Genomic DNA, 17,354 nt, shown 5'->3' with positions numbered 1-17,354 from the left:
GTATGAAGTTGTACACATCTCTGGTTATACCCTCACGGTACCGTTACGAAAAAATAATATAAATTCCTTTTTTTTTATATAGTTTTTTCTTTTTCGACATGATTACAGTTCCAGACGACCGCATACAACATACCCATTGCACGAAAGGGAGGAGTCATAGTAATGACGCGCTACGATACGGTGTTGAGTCTCGTTTACTTGATGTAGTCCAAATTAGGTGATGATTGGGGGGGAGGGAGGAATACACCACCTGGCAGGACAAGGAAGGAAGTGGTTCTCAGAACACCAAGTATCGCTAACAACGAGACCAATATCCTCAAGCAGAGTTGATGAAAGCAAGAATTTGTCGTAATAACATTAGCGAATCTGCCGCTCATTCATCAAGAATTGGCAACTGAATTTCTTAGATATATGAACGTTACATGTGACTTTATTTATTTGTACGATTCTGCACCAAAATTTTAAGGGATCTCAAATTGGTTATTAACTCATTACTTTATTAATCTGATAGTTAATATGAAAGTTAGTTAAGTTTCCTGAATTCACATTTTTTCTATTAAATCATTCCTTCAAGCGTGTGGTCAAAAATCAAGCTTGTAATCATCCCAAAGAAATATTATTTACGAGAAGTTTGCGCATGCGTGGGTGTCCCTTTGGAAAACCTCGGTTCACTCAGTGTCCATGTTTGCTTCAAGAGGGAGGCATGTAACGGCTCATGAGGACGCTTGGTGACGTGTTTATGTGTTACTTAAGGCCTTCATAATCGACGATATTCCATGTGTTCACTTCGATTACTCTGATTACCTTTTTGCATCTGTACCATATACAAGGTTTGTGTTAATCAATTACGTTTGGTTTATTCATCTATCAGGACAATTCTCTCCGAGTACGGTCTTGTTTCTTATTTAATAGTAGTATGTTTACATTTTGATAATGAAATTCTGCTGACTTCAGTACCTCGTGGGTGTTACAAAGCAGCGTTCAGTGCCTAGCATTCATTCTGTTCCACTACACTTATGGTCTAGGGATCTACTCCGACCGAAGCGCATCGAAGCAAGTGTCGATTCGCCTGCCGACCGTATAACCAAAACACTTGAGACTACTTTTGTAAATAGCGTGTAATATATACTATAAAGCAAGACATGCTGTCAACAGGCTTCCTTTCTCAGTATTGTGGATTGCGGAGAATAACATGAAAGGGTAATTTTGATATTTTTGAATTGTCCAACATGCCATACTACTTATTTATGTAAGTCAGACTGTTTCAAACTTCTTTTCTTACCATAATGTTAATCGTCTTGTGCCGTAGTTACGTTTATTGATAAATCTGCAACCAGATACTGGTTTTCCTACATAGTTCAACATTTTCGTTTTCTACGTAGCTTACTTCACTGCGTACCTACACTGACCAGCAGGTGATTACAACGATAGTTTGACCCAGTAATGTAGGGGTATGGTCTCGTAATGTTCTCCCAGCTGGCATTTATGTTTCCAGCATTCGTTACCCTCATATTATCTTGCCCTCTTATCATTTTTTCTTTTCATGGCTCCTAAGGTCGAGTGGAAGATGCATGTTGTTTATAACCTATATATGCTATGACAGGTCTGATCTTTAGTGCAGCGTGGTTGATATAACTTCTGTGCTTCGTATGTGAACACCTGATCATCATTCATGAGTGTTGTTAGGATGGATAAGGTGCAGTCTGGTGAATGTTAGTAAATATTGTTTGTAACTATTGTTATAATGCATTGATTATGAATACTAACATAAGTGACTCTTTTGTCGTTTCAGGAGCTGGAAGCATATCGCGTGTCCGATGCTGACTACGTAAGATCCCTCGCGTACGACGACGACTGCGACGTTGTTCAAGCTGAAAACAGCAGTTACTCACTTGTAAGTTTGTGGCGGGGCGTAAGCTGGAGGTACCTCCGCTCCCAGATCACATCATGCGCGTGGCTCAAAATTGTACCATCATCCTCTTTACCTGTCAAGACTTGATCATCTAAGTTTTCACTTCCTGTTTGAACAAAAAGAGAATTTCTGCTTGATTTGAAAATATGTAGCCGTGGATCAAGGAAATCAATGCTTAGTGTACATTTCAAGTCTTGACAGCATGACATTTACAAAGGCATAAAATTGTGTGTGTGTGTGTGTGTGTGTGTGTGTGTGTGGAAGCTTAGTAGAAAGAGGTTCATATATTACTGGACACAGACCTCCAGAATGAGTAAAAGGGGCTTGCTTGTTTAAGACACAAACTGATTATTTCATTTATGTAATGCTTGCATATTGCTTGTTTATATTATTCCATGTGTTATGCTTGCGTATTACTTGTATCACTCCATTTATGTAATACTTGTACATGTATTATCTTATTCCATGTGTTGTATAATGCTTGCATGATACTTGCATATCATTAGACAACACATTCTCTGGAGAGGTCATTCCCTCGTGCATTTCGAACTCGTGGTTTGAAAGTTTTGGACCCGAAACCTGGTTCAGTTGCGTTGATTATACAAGTTTTTTTTCCGTTGATAGATTCAAATATTTTTTTTTCCCTGTAGAGAGGCCGAAGTATTTTGCACAGTGGTTGTAATGAAGTTGAATTTTGAGAGACACTAAATGATGATTACGAGTTAAGTGAATCCGAAATTTCAAACAGGCGAGGGGAATAAATTTTCCACAATGATCATTCATCTTAGAAACGAAATTTGCTTTACTTGTGTCTGGTGATTCCACAGAAATCTTTCCATTTCCTCCAAGATTTTTCTTTTCGTGCAGTTTAAAAGTGTTCTTTATTGGTACGGTTTATGAAGTGTTGTGCATATGGCTTGTCTCTGGTGGTATGTGGCCGAATCTTTTTTTATGAACGTTTCTGGGAGCAGATTCAGATCATTTCTCTAAGTCTTTCTGTGGTAGGTTCATTATGTTCTTATGACGTTATCATCCATCTTAGATTGGTATCCTTTGGATCAGAAATAAACTTTTCATTTTCGTCCTTTACGGCGCTTTCTTCACTCTCAGTAAAACCCTTACCTAGTTTGTTTATCTGCTCTCCATAGTCGACTCTGCGTTTTTTTTTTTGCTTTTTTTTCAGCCACATTCTGAGATTTCTGGTTTTCAGCATAACTCCAGCCATTGTCTCCCCGCGTCCACCGATGTGTGTGACTTTCTCATACAGTCACTCGCTTATTTGTGTGTGTGTGTGTCTAGATTCTTTTCTCCGTAATTTTCTTCATTCCTTTTTTTAACCATTTTCTTGAAATACTTCTTGATAAGACAGAGAGATTTTAAAGGTTTTCAAGTGGAACTTTAATTCTTTTCATGGGTGCTGATAATGGAGGTTTTCTGTGTTCTTGGGCGATAACTGCAGTTAACAATCTACGTAGGGCCTGAGTACAGCGATACTCAAGGCAACACTTTTACCTCAAATCCTTTGGTCTGAAGAGAGAAAATACTCAGTGACTCATCTGTGGTCAAACTATCTTTAGTTCCTGCTCTATCTGTACCTTGAGAGCTTTGAACACAATCGGTGCTCAGAAAAAAAAAAAAAAAAAGCTTTTAATGATGGAAAGATTAATGCATATGCACGAATCAGTCAGTCGTCTTTACTCTTCATTATTTCATCGGGTCTCCAAAGGGACCAATTACATTCTCGACAGTTCCTACCTGCTCCGGTGTTCGGCTCTCCCAGGTCACATCATCATCTCATGATTAGGTAATAGTGGAGTGCTGTGACAGCTGGGGGTTAGCTGCTGTGGGTGTCCTGTTGGAAGCTCAATTAGCAGATTGTTTAAGGATAAAGACATTGAATGAATTCGGTTACTTAAGGAGTAGTTCACACCAGGGATCTTGGGTCATGGTAAAGCAGGCTATATATATATATATATATATATATATATATATATATATATATATATATATATATATATTTCATTCAAACTATTCGCCATTTCCCGCATTAGCAAGGTAGATTTAAGAACAGAGGACTGGGTCTCTGAGGGAATATCCTCACCTGGCCCCCTTCTCTGTTCCTTCTTTTGGAAAATTAAAGAAAAAAAAAAACAAGAGGGGAGGATTTCCAGCCCCCCTCTCCCTCTCCTTTTAGTTGCCTTCTACGACACGCAGGGAATACGTGGGAAGTATTCTTTCTCCCCTATCCCCAGGGATATATATATATATATATATATATATATATATATATATATATATATATATATATATCCCTGAGGATAGGGGATTAAGAATACTTCCCACGTGTTCCCTGCGTGTCGTAGAAGGCGACTAAAAGGGGAGGGAGCGGGGGGCTGGAAATCCTCCCCTCTCGTTTTTTTTTAATTTTCCAGAAGAAGGAACAGAGAAGGGGGCCAGGTGAGGATATTCCGTCAAAGGCCCAGTCCTCTGTTCTTAATGCTACCTCGCTAACGCGGGAAATGGCGAATAGTTTAAAAGAAAAGAAAGATATATATATATATATATATATATATATATATATATATATATATATATATATATATATATATATAGGGTGTTTTGAAGTGGTTTGGGCACATGGAGAGAATGAGTGAGGAAAGATTGACCAGGAGGATATGTGTGTCGGAGGTGGAGGGAACGAGGAGAAGAGGGAGACAAAATTGGAGGTGGAAAGATGGAGTGAAAAAGATTTTGTGTGATCGGGGCCTGAACATGCAGGAGGGTGAAAGGAGGGCAAGGAATAGAGTGAATTGGAGCGATGTGGTATACCGGGGTTGACGTGCTGTCAGTGGATTGAATCGGGGCATGTGAAGCGTCTGGGGTAAACCATAGAAAGCTGTGTAGGTATGTATATTTGCGTGTGTGGACGTATGTATATACATGTGTATGGGGGTGGGTTGGGCCATTTTTTCGTCTGTTTCCTTGTGCTACCTCGCAAACGCGGGAGACAGCTACAAAGCAAAAAAAAAAAATATATATATATATATATATTATTTTTTATTTTTTTTATTATACTTTGTCGCTGTCTCCCGCGTTTGCGAGGTAGCGCAAGGAAACAGACGAAAGAAATGGCCCAACCCCGCCCCATACACATGTATATACATACGTCCACACACGCAAATATACATACCTACACAGCTTTCTATGGTTTACCCCAGACGCTTCACATGCCCCGATTCAATCCACTGACAGCACGTCAACCCCGGTATACCACATCGCTCCAATTCACTCTATTCCTTGCCCTCCTTTCACCCTCCTGCATGTTCAGGCCCCGATCACACAAAATCTTTTTCACTCCATCTTTCCACCTCCAATTTGGTCTCCCTCTTCTCCTCGTTCCCTCCACCTCCGACACATATATCCTCTTGGTCAATCTTTCCTCACTCATTCTCTCCATGTGCCCAAACCATTTCAAAACACCCTCTTCTGCTCTCTCAACCACGCTCTTTTTATTTCCACACATCTCTCTTACCCTTACGTTACTTACTCGATCAAACCACCTCACACCACACATTATCCTCAAACATCTCATTTCCAGCACATCCATCCTCCTGCGCACAACTCTATCCATAGCCCACGCCTCGCAACCATACAACATTGTTGGAACCACTATTCCTTCAAACATACCCATTTTTGCTTTCCGAGATAATGTTCTCGACTTCCACACATTCTTCAAGGCTCCCAGAATTTTCGCCCCCTCCCCCACCCTATGATCCACTTCCGCTTCCATGGTTCCATCCGCTGCCAGATCCACTCCCAGATATCTAAAACACTTCACTTCCTCCAGTTTTTCTCCATTCAAACTCAGCTCCCAATTGACTTGACCCTCAACCCTACTGTACCTAAAAACCTTGCTCTTATTCACATTTACTCTTAACTTTCTTCTTTCACACACTTTACCAAACACAGTCACCAGCTTCTGCAGTTTCTCATATGAATCAACCACCAGCGCTGTATCATCAGCGAACAACAACTGACTCACTTCCCAAGTTCTCTCATCCCCAACAGACTTCATACTTGCCCCTCTTTCCAAAACTCTTGCATTCACCTCCCTAACAACCCCATCCATAAACAAATTAAACAACCATGGAGACATCACACACCCCTGCCGCAAACCTACATTCACTGAGAACCAATCACTTTCCTCTCTTCCTACACGTACACATGCCTTACATCCTCGATAAAAACTTTTCACTGCTTCTAACAACTTGCCTCCCACACCATATATTCTTAATACCTTCCACACAGCATCTCTATCAACTCTATCATATGCCTTCTCCAGATCCATAAATGCTACATACAAATCCATTTGCTTTTCTAAGTATTTCTCACATACATTCTTCAAAGCAAACACCTGATCCACACATCCTCTACCACTTCTGAAACCACACTGCTCTTCCCCAATCTGATGCTCTGTACATGCCTTCACCCTCTCAATCAATACCCTCCCATATAATTTACCAGGAATACTCAACAAACTTATACCTCTGTAATTTGAGCACTCACTCTTATCCCCTTTGCCTTTGTACAATGGCACTATGCACGCATTCCGCCAATCCTCAGGCACCTCACCGTGAGTCATACATACATTAAATAACCTTACCAACCAGTCAGCAATAGTCACCCCCTTTTTTAATAAATTCCACTGCAATACCATCCAAACCTGCTGCCTTGCCGGCTTTCATCTTCCGCAAAGCTTTTACTACCTCTTCTCTGTTTACCAAATCATTTTCCCTAACCCTCTCACTTTGCACACCACCTCGACCAAAACACCCTATATCTGCCACTCTATCATCAAACACATTCAACAAACCTTCAAAATACTCACTCCATCTCCTTCTCACATCACCACTACTTGTTATCACCTCCCCATTTGCGCCCTTCACTGAAGTTCCCATTTGCTCCCTTGTTTTACGCACTTTATTTACCTCCTTCCAGAACATCTTTTTATTCTCCCTAAAATTTAATGATACTCTCTCACCCCAACTCTCATATATATATATATATATATATATATATATATATATATATATATATATATATATATATATATATATATATAAGATAAAGATGTTAAAGGCTCTGATCACTGAAATCCATAAAATCGAACAAGAAACTCTCGAACACATAACCTTATACACTGATTCCTTTACGACCAGGTCACGAGGAGCTTACGCTAGGATCTCGCACATATCAAGCAGGATCTTGTACACGAGTCAGGGAAAAATAAATGATACATATCCATCACATCTTTGTAGGGATTACAGGGAAAGAGTCAAGTATATACGTAAGAAGCGTTTATTGTTCTCATTTCATAATGCCTCCTGATTGCTTCATTACTCCGATGACTACACTTATCTTTTTTCAGAGGAATAACTAGCAATACCCATTCTTTGGTCTTACCTGTGAGGAAGATCATCCACTACACACACACACACACACACACACACACATTATAAAAACCCTGTATTTAAGTTGATCACCGAGGTGGTCATCTTCTTGGTCTTACTCTTTCACAAGACGCAGCGAGGTCCCGGGAACGCGATGTATTCGGCTTTCAAGAGCCTTTATCTCGCTCGCCAAAGACAAGACGCTCATATTTCTCTCGCGGTAGATCATAAAGTCTGTCGGTTAGAGAAGGCTTCTCTCTGTAGATAAAGAAAATGGGCAAAGGGTATAGAGTATAGGATATCATACATATCAGTGTACAGTACTGTTAGGAAGACTAACAGTAAAGATTAAAAGAATATCAGGTAGAAATTTCAGGGGAAGAAATGGAATTTGCGACAAATTTGCGAGAAATACAAATATCATTGAAGTCACTCCATACGGAATGCGCCTGTCATAGTCCTGCAGTGATCTGCATCGTCAGTGTATTAGAAATCATCGGGTTTCTCAATCGCCCAAGGTAAATAGGTCAGTAGGATCCACTTTAGTCTTCCTGTCGCAAAGGATAAACAAATTCTTAAGGATAAAAGCCAAAACCAACGTCTGTCTTTACAACCCTTACCTCAATCTATTGACCCCCATTTTGGTGCAGCACATTACCATGTTCTCGATTATAAAACTGATCAAGAGATAACGTTCTAAATTTGAATATATAGACACTCTCATTACAGAGCAAGAGTGGGACACGCACAACCGTTCGTGCCCGCGGGGGGGGGGGCGTGCTCGGCAGCAGGATAGCGTTAAGTAATCATGGAGGCGCAATTTATTGAAAGCTTCGTCTCTGGTGAGGTTTTAATATCCGCACTCCACGTTACGTATTGGCCATATGTGTCGGCGTTAGTCTCCCAGCAATGGTAGATTGTCATGACCACCAGCCAGCTCAAGTTAGGCTCGGGGTTTTGGGTTTTTTTTTTTCTCGCTCCAACGAGGCACGAGTTGTGTTTTCCATTCATGCAGAGGGCACCTGCCTTTTCTTTTTTTTTCTTCGTATCTTTTTTTTTTTTTTTCTCCGAAGATACATGTGCTTTCATATTGGCATCCTACTAGGTATGTGTGATATTCGATCCTACAAGGCACAAGCTGTGTTTTCCTTACGAAAAAGAAAAAAAGGCAGGAAGTATTTCTTTTGCCGTTGGTAAATACAGGTTGTGGTATTCACCCTGGAAAAAAAAAAATGCCTTTTTCCCCACACTGTAAAAATCCATTTGCCTCCACCAGATTTTTTTTTTCCTTAGATTTTTTAATGTGTGTTTATAGCATCAATATGTTTTGCTTTCCAGTCAGTTCTGTTGGTATTGCTGCTACTGCCGTTCCCGATTTCATCTTCAGAACCCACTAAAGAATTACGTTGTACCTTACTCCTACTCAGCGCTAGTAACCTTTTAGCTCTCGATTCTGTAAAAAAAAGAAAAGGGTCATCCTCACCGACGCCAAAATTCAGTCCTCTTCGCGTCTGCAGAGTTACGTCGTGTCGTACATTCACACGAGAGAGAAGTTAGTTATGTATCTGGACTGGTGGGGAACCTCGCCACGCGCGTCCTTACGTCGACCTTGTGCGCTTGGTGTGAGCAGAGGGGCGCGTCCCCATCGCATACTCACCGGGTGTGAGGATAATCTTTTAATGCCCGCAGAAGAAAATAATCCAACATTTTCCATCTGGTAATCCTTGAAATCTTTACGTCCATCGTCTCTCTCTCTCTCTCTCTCTCTCTCTCTCTCTCTCTCTCTCTCTCTCTCTCTCTCTCTCTCTCTCTCTCTCTCTCTCCCTTTTCGCTGTGTTTCGAAAGCTGCAGTGTAAGTACTTTCGTTCGCGTGTTAAGCTAGGTTGTACGCCTCGTTACTGCGAGAGTCGTGCAAATCCTTCAGAGGGTCAAACAGGGATGATATTGTGTAGCGAGGCTTTGATGTTCCTCAGTTCCAGCGTTAATGGTAATCTTTTTTTTTTTCTGCTCCGTGCGGAATATGGCATTTGTAGCCCGCGAGGGACACAACGCGTCAGGACCGTGCATGAGGTGTCTTCTTTCAAGCTCCTGTTATTATGATTACGTTCTTTATTGATGGAAAGAAAGAAAGAACTTGTGTAGGATGGATTTCTAATTGAAATTGATGAACTTAGAATTTTCATTAGTGGGTCAGGTTCCTAAATTTTATTCAGGTAGGTGATGTTTTTCATTTGCTTGTATAAGAAACGAATTATAATGGCTTGAGTTTATATAAGAAGATCCGTGTCTTTGTTGGACGTACGTATCTATACGTTGTGTATGTGAAATTATTTTTTTTTTATATGTGCTCTACGGGTAAGGAGTTTTGCACCCGTGTGTGTGTGTGTGTGTGTGTGTGTGTGTGTGTGTATGTGTGTGTGTGTGTGTGTGTGTGTATGTGTGTGTGTGTGTGTGTGTCATTAAGCTTTTGTACCATCTACTTCAATGTTAATTATGGTTTGCAACCACTGATCATTTTTGCTTCCAATAAGTTGACACCTGCATTACATCATCAGTCAGACAGTCTTAGAACCGAGAAATTCGTGCTCTTATATTCAGTGACTGTTCATAATTCGCCTTCATAATTGTGCATAATTATTCGTATAAGATTTCAAATGTGTGTGTGTGTAGCCTTAAGCACATTGTCATAGCATTGGACCAAGTTTTTCTCTTAACACAAGAGGTTGTGTGTGTACTTTCCTTTCTCTTCGTCTATTGGAACCTTAGATCGCTGGTGGATGGTTGTTTGGTCTGTACGTCTGTCGAATGTCAGGGTCGCTATGGCTGTTAGCGTTAAGTTATAAGCACCAGGCGAAAAATTCTGGAAACCTTCAAGATGATTCAAAGACCAATTATAACTCTGCTTGTATCTGGTCCTTGGATCCTCGGGAGCAATAGGTAGAAGTTATACGATGGTGAGGAACATGCCCGACTACTGATACATTTGAGTATTGTGTTGGTACCATGGTGCTACGTGTGCCTACCGTGCCTCGAGTACCTACGGCGGTGCCATGAGTACCTACCCAGGTGCCACGAGTACCTACAACGGTGTCGCTGGTACCTACCATTTGTACCACAAATAAAAACTGCGACGAGGTTCCCGTCCATTTCTCGAGGACGAAAAGTGAAAATATGAGAAGGAAATGATACAATCTGAGAGAATAGTGATCAAAACTTTAATTAACATCGCGAGTGAACGTAAATTGGGCGTCCCAGAGCCAATGACAGCGAGAGCCCGACCAAGATAATATCTTTGAGATCCTTCAGGAAGTCGTGTGTGTGTGTGTGTGTGTGTATGTGTGTGTGTGTGTTGGAGGGAAGTTGGGGAGAGAGAGATCGCTTCCTGCCACAAAGAGGGATATAATCATGTTTTCTGCTGATATCCTCTCAGTCCCGATGCTTCATTTCTCGGCAGAAAATGCAATTTGCCCAAAGCTGATCAACGGACCTAACCCTCTGACGTCATGGATGTAAACAGCGGAAGCTCGCTCGCTCGCTGGGATGAGAGCCAAAAAAAAAAAAACCGAGTGTGACGTCACTCGTAAACATCCGTGACGCGCTGACGTCGTCACAGGCCTCTAAGACCCCCCGTTGAGCTGGGAGTAACTAACTCATCATCGGCGTCACACGTGTAAGAGAGAGAGAGAGAGAGAGAGAGCCAGCCAGCCGCTCAGCTGACCTAATTCTGTGACGCCGTGCTAACGTTAGCGGGCGAACTGTGGCGCTCACCTCTCTGCTGCGACGCGCCAGCAACCAACAGAGTCGATGGTAGAACTGTCCAAAAGGCCATTGGTATAAGCTCACACACACACACACACACACACACACTATATATACATATATATATATATATATATATATATATATATATATATATATATATATTGCAAGTATTTACACTGTCCTTTTATACTTTACGGTCACTTATGAACGCTCTGGTATAACTCGATCTGTCTATAAGCTTTAAAAGCACTAACTGCGGTTTGAATACCCTCAAAGCGATCGAGTCATTCCCGCCTGGTCCTCGTCGTCTTTCACTTAGTCATTTGTCTCGCTCCCTCGTCAGTGTGCTCGTCTTGTTTACCTTATTTCCTAAGGGCAGCGTTTCAGATCGGTCTAACGAAGTCGTGATCCCGCCTGGGACCGGGGGAATGAGACGTGAAGAATATGAGATGTGTTTCCGCCCACGGCGGACGAAAGTTTTCGAATGATGTGTGACAGTTTCGGGAGAGAGAGAGAGAGAGAGAGAGAGAGAGAGAGAGAGAGAGAGAGAGAGAGAGTGTATGATACATGTTCAGATTTAAAGATTAGAACGTTCCCCCCCTGAACGTGGACACCTATAAAAAGCCAAAGCCTACATCACCATGACGAAGAATAGTACAAAACCAGCAGTCTTTTTTTTTTTTTCCTCTTTTTAACATCGTAGTTCAAGATGGGACGCTAGTGGTTCCCTCACCTCCCTTCTATCAGGCGGGCCGTAGAATAGTCCTTCCGGCAGCAGTGGGAAAGGAAGGAAGGAAGGCAGCAATGGGAAAGGAAGGGAGGAAGGAAGGAAGGATGGGAAAGGAAGGAAGGAAGGCAGCAGTGGGAAATGAAGGAAGGAAAGAAGGAAGGCAGCAATGGTAAAGGAAGGAAGGAAGGAAGGCAGCAATGGAAAAGGGAGGAAGGAAGGAAGGAAGGCAACAATGGGAAAGGAAGGAAGGAAGGCAGCAATGGGAAAAGAAGGAAGGAAGGAAGGAAGGCAGCAATGGGAAAGGGAGGAAGGAAGGCAGCAATGGGAAAGGAAGGAAGGAAGGCAGAAGAAAACCCCTGCTGCAATATCGGGGTTGAACGTTGACCAGGTGCTTCAGCATCAGTTGCGAAGGATGGAAATAGAAAATATTTCCTCCACCATTTTTGAAGGGACGTAGAAGAACGGCAGCTCCTCGTCCACCAGCAACAGGCAGGATGAAGAACAATTCCCTCCAGTGAATATGAAGGAGAGACGTGGTGGCACAATTTCTTCATCCCCATGAAGGGTAGGAGGAGCGAATAGCACCATCCTTGGAAGACGGTAAGACGACTGGAGTAAAAAGAGAGAGAGAGAGAGAGAGAGAGAGAGAGAGAGAGAGAGAGAGAGAGAGAGAGAGAGAGAGAACGTCGTCCTCACTATAACTTTAAGAAGAGGGAGGGAAGGAGGGGAAAGTTTCTCCATCACCATGAAAAAAAAAGGAGACACATAGGACCTGATTCCATCACGAAGCTTCTGAAACCCTATCTCCCCCCGGGAGCAACCGGGGGCTCACTTGTACATTTTATTGAACTCTGAAAGTTGAGTGAAATATAACTTTTTTTTTGCCCCCACCCCCCTCCCTCTCCCTCCCCCTCCTCGTTGTGGACAAATGGTCTGAGCCTTTGATGTTGTATTTTTATTGCAGCGAAGGGCCGCTTTGAAATTCAGCGTCACGTTTTATTTGTAGACTTTATAAAGGCTAAATATTATTAGAATACAGATTAAATTTGATTAATTGATATAATGGAGTGATCAGCGTATTGACTGTACATAAAAGAAATATGACCGCTAATAATGGTACGATGAAATACGAGATGATCTTGTACCTCAGGGAGATAGTGTGTCATATTTTTCAGGGCTCGTGTAGCTTTCAGTACTTCAGATATCCTTTCATACACTAGAGCGACACCCTCTTTCAGCAGTGTTTTACGTCCTAGACCTTAACTCTTGTAACTTTTTTTTAGGTGTTTTTACGTAATTACCGCCTAATGCTGTTCTTACCAACTCATAGTAAGTAATAATTTTCATTAAAGTTCATTTCTTATCTAATGTAATATACCTTGGTGAACTAGACATAAGCTAGGAAGGAAAACTGAGAGGAAGGATCATGAATTCATCGATTTAACTCAGAGGAAAGACACGGTGGATTATATAACAGTAACATCATAGCTGGTAGCTTCATTCTGGCCAAAGCTGCAGCAGAAATGACCGTGTGGCTGGTCAGTTTACGGCAGCTGATTGCCAGTAATGAACCAATTAGGTAGCGACTATTTTTTTTTTCCAGCGTCCAGTTACCTTATCCACCATTTCTGTCTGTAAATAAGCTTGTGTGTACCTGTCAGGCCGTATCATCATTTCCCTGAAGAAGACTTCGTCGAAACAAGTCGAGAAGAATATATTTTAGACCCCTGCTTTCAGTAGGCTTTACTTCCTTTGCAAATTTCGTGTTTGTGGTGACAGAACTCAGGAGATAATTGGCCACACTTGTGTTCAAGGTTTTTGATGTCTTGCTCTAGAGTCGTACCGTTGTGCTGGAGGGGTGTATCGTCATGCTCAAAGGCTGTACCGTCGTATTCAGCTAGTCTAAATCATGATTACATCATTTAGGACCACACCTCTTCCTCCCTGAACCATTAACGTAGTCATAGATAGTTTAGGATACAATCAGAGGTATAGGCAGTTTCGTACAAGGGATGACGATGCCTTTACTGCTTCAGATGAAAACTTAAGTTTTGACTGTAGTAGTTACGTAGTAGTTAATGTTACTGCGGTGGCTGATACTGCTAGTCCTGTTATGTTCCTTCGTCCTGCGGTCTTGAATTGCTGCTGAAGCATATGCTGCTTCTGTAGCTGTTCTTGGTGCTGTGGCATCCGCTGTTACTGCGTTCTGTGTTGCTGATCCGCTGCACGTTGCGGCTATGACCTCTGCTGCTGAAGTGGTGTATGTTGTTGCTGTGTCCTGTGTTGTTACTGTGTCCTGTGTTGCTGTTGCCGCCTGTGTTGTTGCTGATGTGTCCTGTGTTGCTGTTGCCGCCTGTGTTGTTGCTGTGTCCTGTGTTGCTGTTGCCGCCTGTGTTGTTGCTGTGTCCTGTGTTGCTGTTGCCGCCTGTGTTGTTGCTGATTTGTCCTGTGTTGCTGTTGCCGCCTGTGTTGTTGCTGTGTCCTGTGTTGCTGTTGCCGCTTGTGTTGCTGATGTGTCCTGTGTTGCTGTGTCCTGTGTTGCTGTTGCCGCTTGTGTTGTTGCTGTGTCCTGTGTTGCTGTTGCCGCCTGTGTTGTTGCTGTGTCCTGTGTTGCTGTTGCCGCTTGTGTTGCTGATGTGTCCTGTGTTGATGTTGCCGCCTGTGTTGTTGCTGTGTCCTGTGTTGCTGTTGCCGCCTGTGTTGTTGCTGTGTCCTGTGTTGCTGTTGCTCATGTGTTGTGTGCTGCTGCTGCTGAATCCGTTGTCGCTGCTGTGTCCTATGTTGTTGCCGTGTTCCCATGCTGCTGTTGCGTCCTATGTTGCTGCTGTGCCCGAGGTTACTACTGTGTCCTTTGTTGATGGTGTGCTACATGGTGATGCTGTCATGTTTTCTTGCTGTTTCCTATGTTGCCCGTGTCATAGGTTGCTTATGTGTCCTGTGTTATTGCTGCGTCCTGTGTTGCTGCTGTGTCCTGTGTTATTGGTGTGTCCTGTCTCGCTGCTGTGTCCTGTGTTGCTACTGTGTCCTGTGTTACTGCTGTGTCCTGTGTCGCTGCTGTGTCCTGTGTCTGCCGTGTCCTGTGTTACCGCTGTGTCCTGTGTTACTGCTGTGCCCTGTGTTGCTACTGTGTCCTGTGTTACTGCTGTGTCCTGTGTCGCTGCTGTGTCCTGTGTCTGCTGTGTCCTGTGTCACCGCTGTGTCCTGTGTTACTGCTGTGTCCTGTGTTGCTACTGTGTCCTGTGTTACTGCTGTGTCCTGTGTCGCTGCTGTGTCCTGTGTCTGCTGTGTCCTGTGTTACCGCTGTGTCCTGTGTTACTGCTGTGTCCTGTGTTGCTACTGTGTCCTGTGTTACTTCTGTGCCCTGTGTTTCTGCTGTGTCTTATTATTGCTGTGTCCTGTGTCACTGCTGTGTCCTGTGTTACTGCTGTGTCCTGTGTTACTGCCGTGCCCTGTGTTGCTGCTGTGTCCTGTGTTACTTCTGTGCCCTGTGTTTCTGCTATGTCTTATTATTGCTGTGTCCTGTGTTACTGCTGTGTCCTGTGTCACTGCTGTGTCCTGTGTTACTGCTGTGTCCTGTGCTGCTGCTGTGTCCTGTGTTAGAACTGCGGTTTATGTCACAGCTTCAAACCTGCTTTTTTTAGTCGTTGTGGTGGATGATGCTTTATCCCGTGGTGCCTGTTACTGCTGGTTCTGTTCTTGGCTGACCTTCCTGTGGTTCTTGGCTGTCCTCCTCTGGCCTTTGAATGTTCATATACGACTGTTGGCTGTCTTCTGGCTGACGGCTGTCCTTTTGTGAGTACTAGCTCTCCTTTTGTGGCTATTTCCCCTCCTGCTCCACCTGCTGTTTCTAACTCGAGACTCTGCTGACGCTTTTATTGCTATATATATATATATATATATATATATATATATATATATATATATATATATATATATATATATATTATCCCTGGGGATAGGGGAGAAAGAATACTTCCCACGTATTCCCTGCGTGTCGTAGAAGGCGACTAAAAGGGGAGGGAGCGGGGGGCTGAAAATCCTCCCCTCTCGTTTTTTTTTTTTTAATTTTCCAAGAGAAGGAACAGAGAATTGGGCCAGGTGAGGGTATTCCCTCGAAGGCCCAGTCCTCTGTTCTTAACGCAACCTCGCTAATGCGGGAAATGGCGAATAGTTTGAAAGAAAGAAAAAGATATATATATATACCTTGTTTTACAAGGGCTGGTGCCGTAGTAGCTCACGTGTGACCGCCACACTACAGCAGGGAACGAGGCACACACACAGGGAGAGGGCAAGCGAGGCTGGCAGCTTTATTAATCCAGCGACCGTATATTACCCGCAATGATCTTATTTAGATAGCGCCTCTCTTTCTTTCCACGAGGGTGCAGTTTCCCTCTTCTTCTTCCTCCTCCTCCTCCTCCCAGATGGGTTTTCATTTAGTCTCTCCTCGTACGCTACAGTTGGATTCTGTCCTCATACATACGTGTGAGACGTTTGTACAGGTAGGATCATGTACGATTATTTTTCTTCTTCGTCTTTTTCTTGTTAGGAAAATCATCATTGTGTTTCCAAAGATCTAACAGATAGTTTTTTTGTAGCTAGTCTTTTTTCTCCACGTACATGTAGGTGTTGTCATACATTAGTCGGTTTGCCTTCATTTTTCAAGGGCGGATGAGGCTCTTTCCTGCCCAGTGAATTGCCAAAGAGAATCTTTTGCTCTGTGTTGACAAGGCTTCGTCGACTGTTTGCCAGCGATGCTCACAAAGGGATAGGGCTCTTGTTTACATTGATCAAACAAGAACTAAATGGTTGGCTTTAAGCTTCTGGATTTTCTTACTCTGTAGAGGAGAGATGATATCTTGAAAGTGGGGTTTCTCTTCTAGATTTGACAACAGTGTTCTGTCCTGGAAGCCAGGGTCTACAATACATCCTAAAGAACAATTTCCTTTGCTTTGGCAATCTTTGTGTCTTAATGCCACTGTACATTCTAGTGTAGTTTGCCACCCTCACCATGTAATCAACTGGGGCTAAGTGTCCTGTTCTGAGTACGTTAGATGTTGGTATATCAGAAATAGAAGCTTGGTGGTGGATCACAAACCCGCTACATCATCGGGTGGATCTGTTCTGCGGACAGAGTCATGCAATTCTCGGACTCGTGTCTCAACTTTATTATTCTCAATGTCTTCTCATCCAACCCTCCCCAGATGTGGTTAACGTCAGAATACTTGAAAACCCGCCCGAGGCCTCGACGTTCGTGGGTCATACGTTCACTTCTTTCACAAGGTGTCAAAGCTGTGTTTTCCAGTCCTGAGGTTATCTGGGTGGTGTGGCAGACGTGCGTGGGTTTCCACTCTTGGTTCTTTTACAAGTGTGTGTGTATGTGTGTGTGTGTGTGTGTGTGTGACATGTGAATATTTTTTCTATTAGTCTTTTCTGTTAGGAAAAATATTGGTTTCTCAAAGATCTCGCAGGTAGTTTTTTTGTAGTAGTTTATTTTTTATGA

The 17,354-nt window shown here is 42.8% G+C and overlaps 1 long non-coding RNA gene across 2 annotated transcripts in view; it reads left to right on the top strand.

Annotated features, from left to right (window-relative positions):
• The first annotated feature begins 669 nt into the window (after nucleotides 1-669).
• LOC139752779 (uncharacterized) overlaps nucleotides 670-17,354 on the top strand; it is a 57,828-nt gene continuing 41,143 nt past the window's right edge. Inside the window, exons 1-2 of one of the 2 annotated variants that reach the window (XR_011713584.1) lie at nucleotides 670-830; nucleotides 1,793-1,894. This is a non-coding gene — a long non-coding RNA (uncharacterized lncRNA). The remainder of the gene's footprint in view (nucleotides 831-1,792; nucleotides 1,895-17,354) is intronic. The other variant, XR_011713583.1, reaches the window with a different exon arrangement.

The sequence above is a fragment of the Panulirus ornatus genome, chromosome 13 (genome assembly GCF_036320965.1).
Source record: "Panulirus ornatus isolate Po-2019 chromosome 13, ASM3632096v1, whole genome shotgun sequence".
Lineage (NCBI taxonomy): Eukaryota > Metazoa > Arthropoda > Malacostraca > Decapoda > Palinuridae > Panulirus > Panulirus ornatus.
This window is presented reverse-complemented; position numbering and strand designations above follow the sequence as displayed.